The 18,454-nt window shown below is 39.3% G+C and overlaps 1 long non-coding RNA gene across 1 annotated transcript in view; it reads left to right on the plus strand.

Moving 5' to 3' along the window:
• Window positions 1-2,214: 2,214 nt before the first annotated feature.
• Window positions 2,215-18,454, plus strand: part of LOC134293648 (uncharacterized) — a 37,474-nt gene continuing 21,234 nt past the window's right edge. Inside the window, exons 1-3 of the long non-coding RNA XR_010000591.1 lie at window positions 2,215-2,426; window positions 3,691-3,748; window positions 10,100-10,182. This is a non-coding gene — a long non-coding RNA (uncharacterized LOC134293648). The remainder of the gene's footprint in view (window positions 2,427-3,690; window positions 3,749-10,099; window positions 10,183-18,454) is intronic.

Here is an 18,454-nt window from a genome sequence, read left to right on the forward strand (position 1 = left end):
ACATGGGAACCAAGCCCAAAATACACCACAAAATACAACAACAAGGTACATTTAAAACATATAAATATACAAAATCAAAGGCATATAAAATACTATAAAAATATTCACAGTAACCAATAGTCTTCTAGGCGCAGTGAACATACATTGAACCATTGGAAAGCGAAGTCATGATCCCAGGTGGTTTTGGATCTTGGATTTTTTGATACAGGATACTCAATCTGTATTTTTATATCCCTATAACATTGAAGAATCCAATGATGTTGGAAATCAAGACTCAATGGCCTTCTTTTGACTGCTCAAGACTCATGCCCATGTAGCATGTGCAAATATAACCTGATCCTTTTTTTTTTTTACTTTCATCGGATTCCTTACATTAAAAAGTAACTTGATTTATTAGAAACTGTAGCATGATGTCAGGAAGAATTAATGTTTCCCATAGGCATACTAATAAGCTCCATGACATAATAACTCGCTATCATACACCAGTGGGACCAGAAAATTATTCCAAAGATAACATAACACAACACTTGACGCAGCAGGAAACTTCCAGCGTCCTTTTAGATGTTTTACAGTGTTACTAATCTTTGAATTGCTTGGAAAAACAGAAAGGAAATGGAATCAGTTCAGGCTGGAAGGCTGCGATGTTAGAAGATGACTCCATCCTGAATTCTGAAACTGAAGGTATGATATAATGTTGATGGGGAAGAAACCAAATTCCTAGCATACAGCTAAATCCAAGACCTGTCTACAGAAGGGGAATAAGGACTAAGGAAGACAGAGGGAGGTAAAATCCTGATGGGGACTAATAAGTTGCTTGGCTTCCAAAGATATTTGACCCATTCTGATGACGGGATTCTGATACTTCTGATGGATATGCAATGGTTTCAATACAGGCATCTACAATATAGAATTGATGTGTGGAATCACGGGAGTTTTAAAACCCCACTGCCAAAGAGTGGTGGTGCTCCATCAAACTACAAATCCAGGATTCCATAACATTTGGCCATGGCAGTTAAAGTGGTGTCAATCTGCCCTGATTCTATGGTGTAGAGCCATGGTTCTCAACCTGTGGGTCTCCAGATGTTTTGGCCTTCAACTCCCAGAAATCCTAACAGCTGGTAAACTGGCTGGGACTGCTGGGACTTGTAGACCGTAACACCTGGGGATCCACAGGTTGAAACCACTGGTGTAGAAACATGTTAAGGATTGTATATGATGTTAAATAATAATAATAATAACAATAATAATAATAATAATAATAATAATAATAATAATAATAATAATAAAACTTTATTTATACCCCGCCACCATCTCCCCAGTGGGGACTCGGGGCGGCTTACATGGGGCCATGCCCAGACACCATACAATATAACAAAATAAAACAGCTCTTATGTCCACCTGTGAACCAAAGTCACCCTGCAGGGTAATAATGTACCACTCAGCTTTGTAGAACAATTAACAAGAACTTTACTGACTTCAAAATGATCAAACAGAGCAATAATATTTACAATAGTCTCTCTGATTGCTTACAGAGAACAGTAGGAATAAAATGTCCTTTTAAAGTTCATAGAATTGCCTCAGTGCCTTAGAAATAAGAGGGCCTCTGAGAGCCAGCAGAGTCAGCATACACACACTCACTCTGAGGTAAAAACCTGCTCAAACTGGTTCCTCAATAGGATGGCAAAGAAATTGACCAATCAGATTCCTAGCTGTTCACAGGCTCAGCCAATCAGCTTCTTACACGTACTTTTCCAGTTAGTTAAAGTAATTGTTTCCCCTGACGTTAAGCCCAGTCATGTCTGACTATGAGGGTTGGTGCTCATCTCCATTCCTAAGCCGAAGAGCCAGCATTGTCCGTAGACACCTCCAAGGTCATGTGGCCGGCATGACTGTATGGAGCACCGTTACCTTCTTGCCGGAGCGGTACCTATTGATCTACTCACATTTATTTATTTATTTATTTACAGCATTTATATTCCGCCCTTCTCACCCCGAAGGGGACTCAGGGCAGATCACATTGCACACATAAAGGCAAACATTCAATGCCATGACATAGAACAGAGACACCGGGCTGGCCTCGAACTCATGACCTCTTGGTCAGAGTGATTTGTTGATTTGTTGCAGCTGGCTTGCTTTCCAGCTTGCGCCACAGCCCGTTTTTGAACTGCATGTTTTTGAACTGCTAGGTTGGGAGAAGCTGGAGCTAACAGCAGGCGCTCACTCCGCTTCCGGGATTTGAACCTGCAACCTTTCGGTCTGCAAGTTCAGCAGCTCAGTGCTTTAACACGCTTCACCACCGGGACTCCTACTTTTCCAGTTAACCCTTCCATAATGGTGTCTTTACAAACCTTCACAAAACACCCTACATCTGTGGTGTAGGAGGCTTGGTTTGGACTTTATACTAGACTTTAAAGGAATTATCCAAGGTAAGCCACAACTATTTACTGCCTGAGACAGAGAAGTAACTGAGCCCTTTAAGTCACCCAAGTCAAGGCAAATAATTCTCAAAGCAAAGAGGGATCTTAAAGTTAAAAATCAGTAAAAGCTGCAAGGCCCAGCTAGGCAGGTCCCAAAGGGTGCACTCGTAAGCCTGGGTGCTCGGGCCTATGGGTGCAAGCTTTGGGTCTACATGCACAGGCCTGGTGGGGGGTGGGAGAAGTTGGGGGTAGTTTGGCCATCCTTCAGTTCCCCCTCCCTTTGTCTGCTCCTTACCGGGCATTTGAGTGGTGCCGGCTAGTGCTGTGGCTTTGGCCAGCACCTTAAAAATAATAATAATAATAATTATTATTATTATTGAAAAACTCAGCCACTATCAGGCCCTCAAGATTGAACTTCAAAGACTCTGGCAGAAACCAGTGCAGGTGGTCCCGGTGGTGATCGGCACACTAGACATTGACAAAATCACGATCTGCCAACTGCAAAAGGCCACCCTACTGGGATCTGCGTGCATCATCCGAAAATACATCACACAGTCCTAGACACTTGGGAAGTGTTCGACTTGTGATTTTGTGATATGAAATCCAGCATACCTATCTTGTTTGCTGTGTCATAATAAAATAATAATAATAATAATAATTTATTTTTCTATCCCACCACCATCCCCCTGAAGGGACTCGGAGCGGCTAACATGGGGTCAAGCCCAAAACAGAAACAAAACATAACAAGTTAAAACAAGTATCAGTAACTAAAAACAGTGTCAACACAACAATCGATAAAATAAACAATTAAATAATTCAATAGCAGGTAAAATACAAAATACAATATACAGTAAAGTCTCACTTATCCAACATAAACGGGCTGGCAATATGTTGGATAATAAGGAGGCATTAAGGAAAAGCCTATGAAACATCAAATTAGGTTATGATTTTACGAATTAAGCACCAAAGTATCATGTTATACAACAAATTTGACAGAAAAAGTAGCTCAATAGGCAGTAATGCTATGTAGTAGTTACTGTATTTACGAATTTAGCACCAAAATATCATGATATATTGAAAACATTGACTACAAAAATGCGTTGGATAATCCAGTACAATGGATAAGCGAGTGTTGGATAAGTGAGACTCTACTGTATTACAAACATCACCACTGATGGATGGAATGGGGCCTTCTCCCCCCACTCCAAAAACAAAACAAAAAAACTCAAAAACAGAACAATAACAAAACAAATGTCTGACCTCCCAATTTCAGGAAGTCAAACAAAATGGATCAGGGCCTCGACGAAAGCCGGGACACGAAACAGAACAAGGTAAGTCCCAAAAGCCCATCTTTATTACCTACCTTCATTGTTCAATTATGTTTTCTGTTCCTCCAGCCATTTTCCTCTTGAACGTGGTCAAGAATCTTCTGCTCTTTCTACAATGCATTTGGAAATAAGGCGTCTTTCAGAAATATGTATATCTGATAACATACCTTTGAGCCATTGCTCTCGAATACATTGTGTGCAGGGTGCTAAACCGATGCTCGAAATGAATATTCCATAGATAAAATGTTAACCTTTGATCCAGATGCTTCCCTGGAAGTAAGTGAGCCTGTTTGCCGCAGGGCTTTGATCACCAAAATTGGAAACATTTACAGGAACACAGCTTGCATGCACAGCCTCAGATCCAACACAACGCCCCAGAATCTCAAATGTTCCCTTGGATCAAAAGAGATGTGTTTGTGCAGAAACCACAACCAATATGAATCCGAAATGTCCAATCATCCAGAGAAATATGTGATACACTCCTGCATGAGAGGAAAGGAGTTATTTATGCTATGCATGGAAAGGTGTTTGTTTATGTTCCATATGGACTGACCAATAAGATGAAAAATAAAGGTTTTCTAGGTGGTTTGTGGAATAAAAATAACCAAATGAAGAATGCAGCACTATAATAAAAAGACAGTACCATATACTGCAGCATTGGTGATTTTAAAAAAGAAGAAAGAGGACAAAGAAAGTAGAGAATAATCACATCTGCAAACACCAACAAAAACTGAAACAACATTAAAAGTTGCAACAAGAATTAAAAAGTTATGGAAAATGAAGAAGTCTTTTAGCTGTGAAGACCTTCAAGGATTTGATGACTAACCAAGTTTTGATTTGGTCCCTTAATAATAGTGTTTGTATTTGTCAAGTCAATATTGCAAAACAGTACTTTTGCAAATGTTTTGTCATAATTATATATTTTTAAAAAACTTTAAACTGCATCTGACAAAAGACTATAACTTGAGCCGCATTCTTCTTATGACCCAGAACCCCAACCAACAACCTTCTCAAAGTCTACAGTGCATATTTTGAACAGAAAGGAAGAGAGACAAAATCTCAATGGATTCGAAGGGTCACTGATGTGTTTGGAACTGTGGCTTATCCCAGTTTCAAAGTGTTTTGCACAAACAACAGGAGACTCCAGGCTAAAGGAAAAATAATGAAACCTTATTTTTTTTCAAAAAAAATAAAGGGAGGGAAGGGGGTCGGTTATTTATTTTAGAAATCTAACACAAAGTAAAGGCCCCTTACATGAAAGTCACCCTGTTCTCCAGGCTGTTTATTCAAACAAGGCTCGCAAAGCAAAAAAATAAGCACACAAAAGAGGCTATACATTTAGAGCGACCCTCGGGGAGTTCTCCAAGGAGCAAGCCGCCTTCGTAGGAAGCTGCTTCCTTTATCCTCACTTCTGAAAAACTCAGCACAGCGATCCTCTCGCTTTCCACTTGAGTTCCTGAGGCGAGGCCTTTGGGTCACCGATTCCCACCGGCTCAAGCAGATGTTACCTGGCTTTAATGAAGGACAGGAGCTCATTGTGACTCCAGGAGGCACCTTGAAGGTCCAATGTCCCTTGGGTGGCCGTGTGAGTGAAAGGGGGTGGCTTGGAAAGGTAGCTCACTTTCCTTGAGAGCTATTCTGGCACCTTCCCTCAACCAAGTGCTTCAATATTGTCATGTAAGAGACTGGTGTACAGAGGTCTATGTGGAAAAGATTAAACTAATCCCTGGTGGAACATATATAATATAAGGTAAAGGTTTCCCCTTGATATTAAGTCTAGTCGTGTCCGACTCTGGGGGTTGATGCTCATCTCCATTTCTAAGCTGTAGAGCTTCCATAGATGCCTCCTAGGTCATGTGGCCAGCATGACTGCTTGGAGCGCCGTTACTTTCCCACTGGAGTGGTAGCTATTGATCTACTCACATTTGCATGTTTTTGAACTGCTAGATTGGCAGAAGCTGGGGCTAACAGTGGGAACTCAACACGCTCCCCGGATTTGAACCGCCGACCTTTCGGTCAGCAAGTTCAGCAGCTCAGTGGTTTAACCTGCTGCACCATCGAGGGCTCTAATATTATATTATACTATAGTATACTATACTATATTATAATATCATAATATAATGTAATGTAATGTAATATAGGAAGGTATAAAACACTTTATTCAGACCCTTGATCCATTTGGCCTAGTATTTCACCCTCTTGTTTTCAGAAGCTTTCCAGGATCTTAGAAAAAGAGACATTTTTCCATCATCTCCTACACAACCCAACAAACAAACAAAAATATCTTGGTGTCTTGTTTTTAGGCTTATTCCAAAGGATATTTGGGGAACTGATTCAGAAAACTGCATTGGATGGATCACATCAGCTCTAGTTTCTTAGACATGGTCATCATAGTGTTCTATGGGTGAGCAGATAGTCATATGGCATATTTTCTGTATCTCCACAATTGGAACTGGTAGGGGGAAATTGATGCCATTTTTGGAATCAGCAGAAACAGGGCCCAGCTTGCCTACCTTCTTCCAGTCCTTGGCTCTGTTCTAGATCTTTGATGCTTTTTTTCTCCATTTCAAAACCTAAAGAAAGATGGCCACTTGTATTAGAAAAGAGAATGCTTCCAATGGTTGAAATAGTTTGGACAACTAATGGTATAAGTGGTACTCTTAATAAGGGAGACCTTTGCTTGGCTTTTCAATCAAACATATAGGCAAGTATCTGAGAGAGGAAATGTTGTTTTTGGAACTAAACTGCCAGAATCTTTCAGAAAACACAACCACACTGAAGCAGTAGTTCCAAATGGCCCAAGGAAATGGACCCAAGAAGCCATCTTAAGGGATGATGGGCTTTCCTAATTTGAAGGCAGGTCTCTGTGCAGAAATTCTGATACTCTGTCCTTAAAAACCAGATCAGATTCTGAATCATACTACCTTCATCCTTACAAAAGCAGGTGCCTCCCTTCATATCTCCAGCATTTTTAGATCCCTGTCTATTGACAGTACCAGGCAAACTCTGGCACAGAATGCATCACTGGAGATGATCGCAGTTCTCACAAGCAGTTCCTCTTATTTTTTTTCCCATCACTGATTTCCCATACCATATTAGGGTCGGGAAGCTTTTAGGATTAAGATCCCTTTCTATTCATAAAGATTTTTATAGATACGAGAGTCCTGGGCAAACCCCTTGCTTCTTCCCTCTTAGAAGGTCAAGTGTTTCAGCAGTCCACAGAGGAAACGTTTATTTTAATAAAAATGGATTTATGGTCAGAAAAATGAAACTGCCGAAGACAGATGCTCCGTATGCCAGCCTCTTATAATTGGGCAATTATTCTGCTATGATATGGGTTGAAAAAACCACAGAGATTAGTTTGGATCCTTGAACAGACTATTCAGAGAGAATCATAGGCTCTCAATCCTGAAGAAGAATGCTCCATTGGACTCCAGTATCACATATCCAAAAGACGAGAACTTAACACTAAACTTCTGCACACTTGTCATGGCAGGCTATTGTTAACCATGGATTGCAGATGTTTTGGGATAGTGTGGGCTCCAAGTATTTGAACATTCTTCCTCAAAACAGTATCAATAATCCCCATCTCTCAATAGGTCTAGCTCAGTGGTTCTCAAGATGTGGGTCCCCAGATGTTTTGGCTTACAAGTCCCAGAAATCCCAGCCAGTTTACCAGCTGTTAGGATTTCTGGGAGTTGTAGGCCAAAACATCTGGGGACCCACATCTTGAGAACCACTGAGCTAGAGAACAACTGGTCTAGCTTTCCACTATCCCCAAGTGGCATTGTTCCTCAGGAATTTTGCTGAACGAAAGCTATGCTGAGGGTGATATTTCTCCATGCCTTGTTTAGAACCTCCATCAAGTAGATGCCTTTGCTGAATCCAAAAGATAAAGATCATCCTTTCCAAAAATTAATCTCTGATGCTTCAGGACACCAGGACACAGCAATACTTTATACAAATAACATTATGTGACAACATTTGAAAGAAATTCGGTTCCTAATTTGAAAGTGTAATTTCCTATTTAGTTGTGTGGTACTTACTCTGAAAGTAGCTGTTATACTCCAGAAACTTCATTTTTGAGGCTACCATAAACTATATTGAGTCTCTATGAGATATTCATTGAAAAACTATAGCAAGATGTCCCTTCTACAAAAACAAAGCTTTTGAATTTTAATAAAAAATTTCCCATGTTTTATGACAGAACCAATTAGGAAATGACATTTATAACTCAGAAACAAAAATCATGTTACAAGTGTAATCTAGACTCTGTTTCATGAAAAACTAAAGCCTACAATCTATGAGAAATGTGTTGATTTCTACATCCACCTTGCAAAGAATGGAGGCAGAAATACAATGAATATATTATTGCCTTTAAATACTTTCCAAGATATCCTATCAGGGATGGAGCCAATTTTACCATAAGGTAAGCCCTTTTCCTATCCATTCTGGGTTCTTTCCAACCATCGCTGACCCAGAAGTCAATTTCCACATCCTGTTCTGTTGTGGAAAAGGCCTTTTATGGGATGAAAATAGTACAGGAAAGCAAAAAACACCCAAATAATTTTTGATGCCCTTTTTTGAAAGAGCATTCCCATTTCTTCCCATATGTCCATTTCACTGGAGGTACCAGGGATAGGTCTCGGAGCATGTATCCTACCACTGAGTGATGGCCTTTCCCCAAAGCAATTAGGAAGAATTGCATGTGAGAACACTCCTGTTGACTCTTCCCTCCATTTGTCTTCTACACAAGCTGCAATGGAAGCAGACAGGGAGATGGAGGCAAGCACTCCTTCAACAAGGGCCTGTACTCTTTCAAATGTGATTGATGGGCTCCCTCTCTCTAACGGCTTGACATGCCCACAGAACAGTCAATGTGACTGATAGATCTTCAAAGCCAAGGCCTGTCACAAGTTATGTTTCAGAGCATTTTACTCCAACAGGTTCAAATGTAATCAGAAGAGAAATATTATTCCAGCTCAAAAAAAACCCTTAAGGAACTTCTTGAATAACTCTGTCAGTATGAGACAGTCATTCCCCAGAGGCTGGAGAAAAACATCAGGTATAGGATATGCTGGCCTTGTATATACCTGCATTTTCAAGTGGATGTACAAAGTGGTCTTGTGCTGATATGGATATATCCTTTGATAAAGAAAAGAAAATCCAAACAGTTTATTTAATAGATGTTTTCCTCTTTCTATGGGGCCCCTGGTGGCACAGTGTGTTAAAGCGCTGAACTGCTGAACTTGCAGACCAAAAGGTCCCAGGTTCAAATCCCGGGAGCGGAATGAGCACCCGCTGTTAGCCCCAGCTCCTGCCAACCTAGCAGTTCGAAAACATGCAAATGTGAGTAGATCAATAGGTACCACTCCGGTGGGAAGGCAACAGCGCTCAATGCAGTCATGCTGGCCACATGACCTTGGAGGTGTCTATGGACAACGCCGGCTCTTCAGCATAGAAATGGAGATGAGCGCCAACCCCCAGAGTCGGTCACTTAACGTCGGGGAAACCTTTACCTTACCTTCCTCTTTCTATGCCTAAGTGCTCTCAAACTTCTGTGATAGATACCTTCATAGATAGATCAAGATAGAGTCAATATTTTGTTCTAACTGCTTAGCTTGTATCAATTTTCCACAATTTGCATTTACAAGATAATTCAGAATATTTTTTCCCATCTGGAATGGTTGGGAAAGAAGAAGACTCAATTTTTTTAAAAATTGTCACAAACATCTGCTGCCCCACCAAACTGAATTTCAGATCCAATTGAGAGAAGTTCTTGCTTGAGGATATTGATGCCGGTTGTCATCCTGGTGTTTTCACCACATCTCCTAGTCTCAAAGCAATCACTCAACAAGCTTTGTGATCGGACTTCAAACTCCTGATGGGCGTGGAAGATGGCTTCCGGAGAGGAAAACATGTGGAAAATCTGTTAACCATGTGTGTTGGTCCCACTGTCATCTGTTAAGTAAATAACCCAAATCTGCTTTCTCTGCCAAAGAACTAGGACAGACATGTTCTTGTTTTTCAATCTTAGTTTTCTCTGTTGACTGTAAATTGAGTGGTCCATATGACATACACATGAAAACCAAAATGATAACTCAGAGATCATGGCATGCAAGTTTGTCAAACATAATAATTGTTCTATTTTATATCTTCCTGTAGAACAACTTCAAAACAAAATAAAATGCTGGGTCTAGAATTGATTAGGAATGGCATTCTTTCCACGTCTGCATGCTCCTAGATTTCATATGAAAATGTTCACAATCCCAGGTTTCTAGGCTTCAACAGAAATGCTGTTTCACTGCTCCAGGCATCTAAAATGCGTTATTATGTTGAATTTTCTTCCCACAGTATAGAGATGATGAAGACATACTAGAAATGATGACATCTTCAATGTTTGCTTCATCCCGGCACAGCACTGTCACCTTCTGAAGGTATGGTAGAACATTGATGGCCTTCTGGGGCATCTTTCAAAATCCTGAAAACTTTTGAATGTAAAGTTGACAAATAACCTGGTGTCCATGCTGATACTTCAATGCCATTCATGAAAGTTTCTGGAGCGATAGGTTCCTTGAATTGATTTTCAGATTTGTGGGTATACCGCGTTTCCCCAAAAATACATTAATTTTTGCTCCCAAAGATACACTAGGTCTTATTTTCAGGGGATGTCTTATTTTTCCATGAAGAAGAATTTACATTTATTATTGAACAAAAAATGAACATTTATTATATACTATGCAGTAGTTGCCATCACAAACCAGCATAACCAGACAAACTGGAATCCCATCGAGAGTTTCTTGCTATTACCATTATTTTCATGTACAACAATCTATGGTACGTACTACGTACATTTACCGATCCTGCATGCTTTGGAGTTCTGTTTGGCGGGCATGCTTCCAAACAAAAACCTTGCTAGGTCTTACATTCTGGGGAGACCTTATATTTAGCAATTCAGCAAAATCTCTACTAGGTCTTATTTTCAGGGGATGTCTTATTTTCGGGGAAACGGGGGTAGGAGGTGGATAAAGTCTTTTGCTGCTACCACTAACAGACTTGCATATATGCCACAAAAGAAAACTGGAACACATGTGGACAAACAATATCAGAGAGTGGCCAAGGTGGCAACGGTTATTCATGAGGAAGAACAATCAAGCAAGGAAAGGCTACAGCAACTTGCTTTTGACTTCATCTACAGCAGTGGTTCTCAACCTGTGGGTCCTCAGATGTTTTGGCCTTCAACTCCCAGAAATCCTAACCACTGGTAAATTGGCTGGGATTTCTGGGAGTTGTAGGTCAAAACACTTGGGGACCCACAGGTTGAGAACCACTGGTCTATAGCACGGGTGTCAAACCCATTTTCACCAGGGGCCAAATCAGCCTTATGGTTGCCTTCAAAGTGTCATTTGTAATTGTAAGACTGTACAAATTTAACTATATTGCCCTAGTATTGAAAGCCTTGTGGGCCACATAAAATGCCGCGATGGGTCTTAAGTTTGGCACGTGTGGTCTATAGGAAAGGTCAAGATTCTCCCATCTCATCTTCTCTCCTGTCCCTTAATTGTTTGAGTCCAAACTTATTTTGGATTTTGAGCTCAGTTTGAAGCAAATGATATAAGCTAAGGACCAAGGAAGAAAGTGAGAGGAAGTTTAGAGGAACCGGGACATTTTTAAATCACCTTGAAAATGGGATGGCAGATGCTTAATCAGGACTGTCCTTGCCAAATTGGGACAGCTGGATATTTAAGTATTAATCACATTACATGTTACTTGGCTCCATGAGCCTTGGTCTTAATTTTCAAAATGTCAGAAGGTATGCAAATTATTTGGTTATTGTTTAAGCAATATCAGTTCCATAACCATTGTACCATCATTCAATGTTTCACACACACACATAAAAGGAAATTACAGAACGTAGCATCAAGTACATTTGCTGCAGACCTGAGTTCCAAGTCCACAGATCTCAGTAACAGTTTTTAAGAAGAGTTCAAAAGGGAAAACGGAGAAGTCAGTGTCCAACAGTATCAAAAGAACTGATCAAAGGGTGAAAAGGGGATTAACAGCATCTTCAGCAGGGGAAAAAAAGACAGACAGAAAGAATGAAAGAAAAAAAGGGGAAAGATCTAGTGTATTAGACAGGGCCCCTTTTTTGAAATGGTAATAGGCGCTACCTGAGCTGAAAAGACAATTAAGATAATGTGTTAATTTTTTTATGGTGTCTGGCAGTAATATTTTCATCCTGTTAATTACACTGCAGACAGCAAATGTATATAATATGATAGCTCCATGCTGAGAGGACATGCTTGCTGCCTAGTTAAGTGACGGCATTTATCCTATAATTAGCTTGTTGGAATGCAATTTGCATTGCGCGCCGAAGAGCGTATATGATATCAGCTCAGCCAAAGAAGCCTAAAATGGGAATCGGCAATCTCTTAATGTTGACCTCTACAGATATCCTGATATCAGGGCTTATGACCTTCTAAGGTGTAGATGGTAAGCTAGCGAGGAATACGGTGAAGATTTTGTTTAAAAAATGACAATGCTAGTAGAAGTTATTGTTATTATGCCACTTCTAGTCTTATGGCAACCCTAAGGAGATACTTACCGTGGAATTTTCTTGGCAAGACTTGCTCAGAAGGGGTTTTCCTTTACTTTCCTCTGAGGTTGAAAGAGTGTCACTTGCCCAAGGTTATCCAGTGGATTTGCATGGCTGAGCAGTGATTCAAGCTCCAGATCTGAAAACCAATGCTCAAAGCATTGCACTTTGTTGGCTCTCATTTTAAAATCCATGGGTGTTGTCATTTTGCAATATGTTTTATCTTCTCTGCCAAAGAGTGCTGGTGCCTCACCAAACTACAAATCCCTAGATTCCATAGCATTGAGCCATGACAGTAAAAGTGGTGCCAATCCTCATTAATTCAACAGTGTAGATCAGTGGTTCCCAACGTTTTTCTGACCAGGGCCCACTTTGACCAGAGCCCACTTGAACAGAAACCACTTTGACCAGGGACCACGCTCCAACATTAGTACAAAAAGGGTTACAAATCAGTTTTTGGTCAACTTTCAATTCAGTGTTGTTATTTGGGGTGCTGACTCAGAAAATTGTATTGGATAGACCACATCGGCTCTAGTTTCTGATACAGATCGTATGCCATCCAGTAGTCGCTGTCTGCTCGCTCACAGAAAATAACCTAGAGCTGATGTGGTCTATCCAATCCAATGGTCAGCTCTGTGGAAAGGTGTGGAAATAAAATTAATAAAATAAAATCAATAAAAAGGAAGGAAGTTCACGGACCAGATTTTTGTTCTCGCGTGGTTCACTGCTGGACCACGGACCACAGGTTGAGAACCACTGGTGTAGATGCAGCCTTAGTTTATAGAAGGCATCTATAGTGTTGCCATGGAAGATCTAGAGAGCTCTAGAAAAGTATTTTCTCGGATTTTTAAAAAGATAGTATTTTGAAATTGTTTCCACTTTAGCGGAAAGTTGAAAAGCTACCAAATTTCTAAATGGGGAGTCAGAAAAATGTATTGAGACGGGACATAGTTCTCACTTAGGGATGGGCAACACCCACATTTTGCCCCATGTTTACACTCCTGCAAAAGATCTAATAGATAGCCTCATTAATGTAGCATATTGACAGCATTTGCTGACATCAGATAAACAAATGTTATTCTTCGTATCATTTGGTTCAAAGAGCTTCCATGAAAAATTAATCTGCTTAATTAATATCTCTTCCCCCCACCTCTTTTTTCCTTCTACACATACACACCCATATATAATCAGATTATTGCATGAGGAAGCGGTGCTTAGAATTTAATCACTACTTTGCGTAACACCTGGAATAAACACTTTGTTTTTTCTAAAGAGGCAATATGAAGGCAGCTGCATGATATAGGAATCTTGAATAAACCAGGACATTAAGACCTATGCGTTTAAACAAATGTTCTTCTTCTTACGGTTGCCTTTAGCAGAGAAACTAATGAACTGCCCCACTTACTCTGAATAGCTAAAGGGTTAGAGCAGCTAATACCAACATTGCCTGGGGTCAAAAAGCATGAGCTCTGAGATTGCCTGTTAGTATGCGAGTTAGTAGTCTTGCTGGAAATGAAACAAACAAATAAAGAAAGGGAAATCGAGACACTGCCTTTGTTGGGTGTATAATTTTGCAAAGAGGAAAGGAAGAAAGGAAAGGATATATAATGCTAGCATATAATGAAGAAATATGCAAATACAATTTAATGTGTATTTGACTAGCATCAAAATAGCACCCAGTTTACTAATCTGAATCCCCAAGCAGATGATATAGGACATGTCAAAGGTGATTCTCGCGCTGACTTTGATTGTTACTTGCCATCTACATGGTAAAGGCGTCAGCTTCAGTCTTCGTCCAATTAGATTAGAAGGATCAACGTGGTTGACAGAGAATGCCATTCAATGACAGCTTTCTAAGTGGATTTGGCAGGAACTGAGCTTGGCAGTGGCGGGTTACAAGTCGTGACGTTGACTGTAACACGACACTTGGGGGAGATGACGATGGGGTAAGAACGTTATTTTTAGCAACATAACATCATGGGTTGTAGCCTCATTGTTTTTCAACATGTGATTAGGCACATTTTCCTTTCGTTGACATTATAAACATGGAATGAGTTGAGAACCTTATTATTGTATTTTAGTTGTGTTTAGTGTTCATTAATTATTTGACACAAACAATCCAATATACAATAAGAAAATATACATTAAAAACAATGGAACGTGTCCAGATCCGTATTCAAATGGCAACCTGTACCGAATAAATAAGTATAACATACTCTACCATTCATCAACTCCAAAACATTTTCAAAGCAAAACCACCAGCCACTTCTCCCCCCTCCACATCATATGCAGAAATCCTTTTTTTTTTTTAAAGAAACTCCTTGCAAGGCAGTGTTCATTGTTGCTTTCGTTGTTGTGTCCCTTCAAGTTGTTTCCAATTTATGGTGACACTAATGCAAATCTATCATGGGTTTTCTTAGTATTATTCAGAGGAGTTTTGCCTGTCTTTCCTCTGATAATGAGAGTATGACTTGCTCAGGTTCACCCAGTGGGTTTTCATAACTGAGCGGGTATTTGAACGCTGGTCTCCAGAGTCATAGTCCTAACACTCAAAGCACTACACCATGCTGGTTGAGTATCCCTTATCCAAAATGTTTGGACCAGAATTATTTTGGATGTCAGATTTTTGTCAGATTTTGGAATATTTGCACTTGTGTATACCTACATACTGAGATATCTTTGAGATAGGCCCTGACATATGTTTCATTTACACTTTATATTAGGAGTGTGCATGATATCATTTTAGTATATCAGATTCAGAGGATTTGGGTGATTTGGTTGCCGAAAAGCTGAAAATGGGACTGGCAGAGGGCAGCTGAAGCCTTAGCTGATACGGATCACAGCAAACAAATATTTTTGGCTAATGGGGTTTAAGGGGACCGAGGCAGAAGTGGCATCTGGCATCTGTGGCTCCTCCTCTTCTTTCTTCCCCGGCAGCCTCCTTCATCCCTTCCCAAAGCCTGAGTGCATACTTGAGGCAAATGGGAATTCGCTTTCCCAGCAGCACTTTTTGTGACGCAAACATTGAAGGAGCCTCTGTGCGCCCTCTTGAGCAGAGCCGGTCCAACAATGAGGCAAATTAAGCGGTCGCTTTGGGCGCAAAACATACAGGGATGCAGTCGAGACTGCTTTTTCTGTTGATTTGTTGTAAAACATGATGTTTTAGTGCTTAATTTGTAAAATCTTAATGTAATTTGATGTTTAATAGACTTTTCCTTAATCTCTCCTTATTATCCAACATTTTCGCTTATCCAATGCTTTTATTTTTCAGTGATTGGTTTGGGGGGGGGTGCCAAAAGTGTGTTTGCAGCAGTTGAAAAATACCTAGGGCCGGCTCTGCTCTCGAGGCATGATGGGAGTTTAGGTTTTTCTCTCTTGTGTTTATCACTTTCTTTCTCAGCCAATCAGAGGCTTGGTTGACTGTGTTTATTCTTTTCCCCTCTTGTGATGTGTACTTTGGACTTCAGTTCCCTGAACCCACTCATGTTTTTTTTTAAGTTATTGTAAAAAAATTTTTTCCCAAAAATCAATGGATTAGTGAAAGGTTCCGAAACATAGCAGGCTTGCAGTTGTAAATGTGGCCCACAGGTAAGACAAGTTTCATGCTAATAGGCCTAAAAAAATGGCAGAGAAATTAGCCTCTACAGTTTCCCCATTGGTGTCAATGTACCGAATCTTACCGGAATGAAAACAGAACCCCCCTCCTGATTTTGGGAACTTCCCGGTCAATGGAACAGGAGGGCAACAGAAAAAAAGGACTGAAAACAGCGTAGTTTTTTGCCAAGGCACACACCCCTACTTTATATATATAGCCTCAAGGTAATACGATACATTTTCCGTGCATGAAATAAAATCAGTGTACATTGAATCATCAGAAAGCAACGATATCACTACCTGAGACACACTGTGTGGGAAATTTTGGATTATTTTCAGTTTCAGAATTCCAATATAGGGATGATCAACCTGTATTAGCAGTTGTGTTATTTGTAAATTTGCATTAAAAAGATATCCAGTACATACTTACGCAAGTAGTTTCTCATTCATACTCAGTACATTTTCCTAGCTCTACCCTCACTACACTCCACTGACAATGTAACATTCCAAGGAATTGTATTGTGGTCACACTTATTTCCATATTGGGAATGAATTACATTTGGACAGCAGAAATATGTGAACATTTTGATACAATCCTGTTTTCAAATAATAACTTATCTTCAAGACTTGCCAACAGGCTTTTGGAGAAGGATAAGGGGGGGCTCTGGGGAGTGTGGATGGGACTGGGGGGGATATGAGTTTTAAAAGCCATTTTAATGCATTTGCTGTATTTTAATTTTGTTTTTACCACACTGTTATTATTTGTTTTTAACTTTTGTATTTCTCTTTTTAAACTGTTTACTGTGGATAGATGTTAGCTACCTTGAGTCCTAATGGGGAAAAAGGCAGGATATAAATAATAATAATAATAATAATAATAATAATAATAATAATAATAATTTACCTAAATAGATAACAATTTGGTGATGCCTACTCAGTGAAGAGAGAAATCCTCAGTACATTATTACTAGGTGTCGTCACCAGCTAGGAAGTCAACACGTCAAAGCATTAGAAATGCTTTTGATCTTGGCAAAATTAGAAGATAGAGCTGAATTTGGGTCACATCTCCTTTCCTCGTGCACCCTGAAAAAAAATTGGGAGGGAAGAACCCAAAGATGGAGGAGGGGGGAAAGGAAAAAAAGAAGAACTAAGGACAACAAAGGCTGGCATTTCCGCGTTGAATGAAGACAATGGAACCAAAGCATCTCTTAAAATAAAGATATTGTGATTAGTTTATGCCATCTCTTTTTAAGAAGCTGCATTAATTTTGATTTATATTTAAATAAAAATGATTAAATTTTATCTTCCGAGATGGAAATGTGATAAATACTGGCTGGTGGCCAAAGTAATCTCCGAAGCCTAGAGCTTACAGCCCCTGTTGTCTTGTATGGATATTTGAATGGCAATGGGTTTTATCAGTATTTCTAAAGGCACTCATTTAATTATGTGGTTGTAAGAATTTTCAAAACCCCAAAGAATTAACACTCCCTATACATATTCATGTTGCTTGCATTAATTCAACCTGAACAGTTGGGAAAAATATTTAAAATCTTTTCTTTTTTTTTGGAAAAAAATAAATAAACCTATGAACACTCATTTATTCTTATTTCTGTAAATACTTCTGAGTTGTATTTGCATTTGTGCTCATTTTTAATTTGTGCACAATTAACCCTTCTTCAAAGGCTGAAGAAGTTGTGAACCATTCTTCAAGGTACGGTAGGGTAGATATGTCTAGTTTCTTGTTGATGCCTCTCTAACACATTGTAGATATTGGTGACAGAAGGAAGAAAGCTTTTAATGATGTGAAAGATGAATGTTATGGCCTAATGTTGCCACTACTACTTGTAAGGATGACATTTTAGGACCATTCTAGGCTCTAACAATGAATAATAAAGACCAAGAGATGTGCCGTGGTAACAGTACAGAAACCCTTGTGGTATTGTAGTACATTAAGCACCATCACATTTGCTCGGCAAATATAATTCAAATAACTAGTTGAGCTAAAGATGATCTAAAAATAGAGTGCAGAGGATGCAGACTGCTACCATAGTGAGGTGACACCAACATGTCATGAACACTTTGTTGTAGTGTTTCTGCAGAAATATATTATTTTAAAATAAAAATAAAAATATTTTTGCAAGCCCAAGTATCAATATACCTTCAAGGCTAAAGCTCTATGCTAATTTACTTTTTAATAATAATAATAATAATAATAATAATAATAATAATAATAATAATAATGATGATGATGATGATGATGATGATTTATTTATATACCGTCCTATCTCCTCAGGGGACTCAGAGCGGTTTCCAACATGATAAAAATAATACAATACAATACACATAATAAACAGAACCATACAACAATTTAAAATAATACAAATGGTAAACATAAATACACAACATACAATCCAAAGAATAAAAAATAAAACTAGTAACAAAACTCCCTTTATGGGCCAGTTACTTTTTGTACCTTCTAATGTGTCCAGTCAGTTATAATGATGTTTTGAATCATGCAG

This window comes from Anolis carolinensis, unplaced genomic scaffold (assembly GCF_035594765.1).
Source record: "Anolis carolinensis isolate JA03-04 unplaced genomic scaffold, rAnoCar3.1.pri scaffold_9, whole genome shotgun sequence".
NCBI lineage: Eukaryota > Metazoa > Chordata > Lepidosauria > Squamata > Dactyloidae > Anolis > Anolis carolinensis.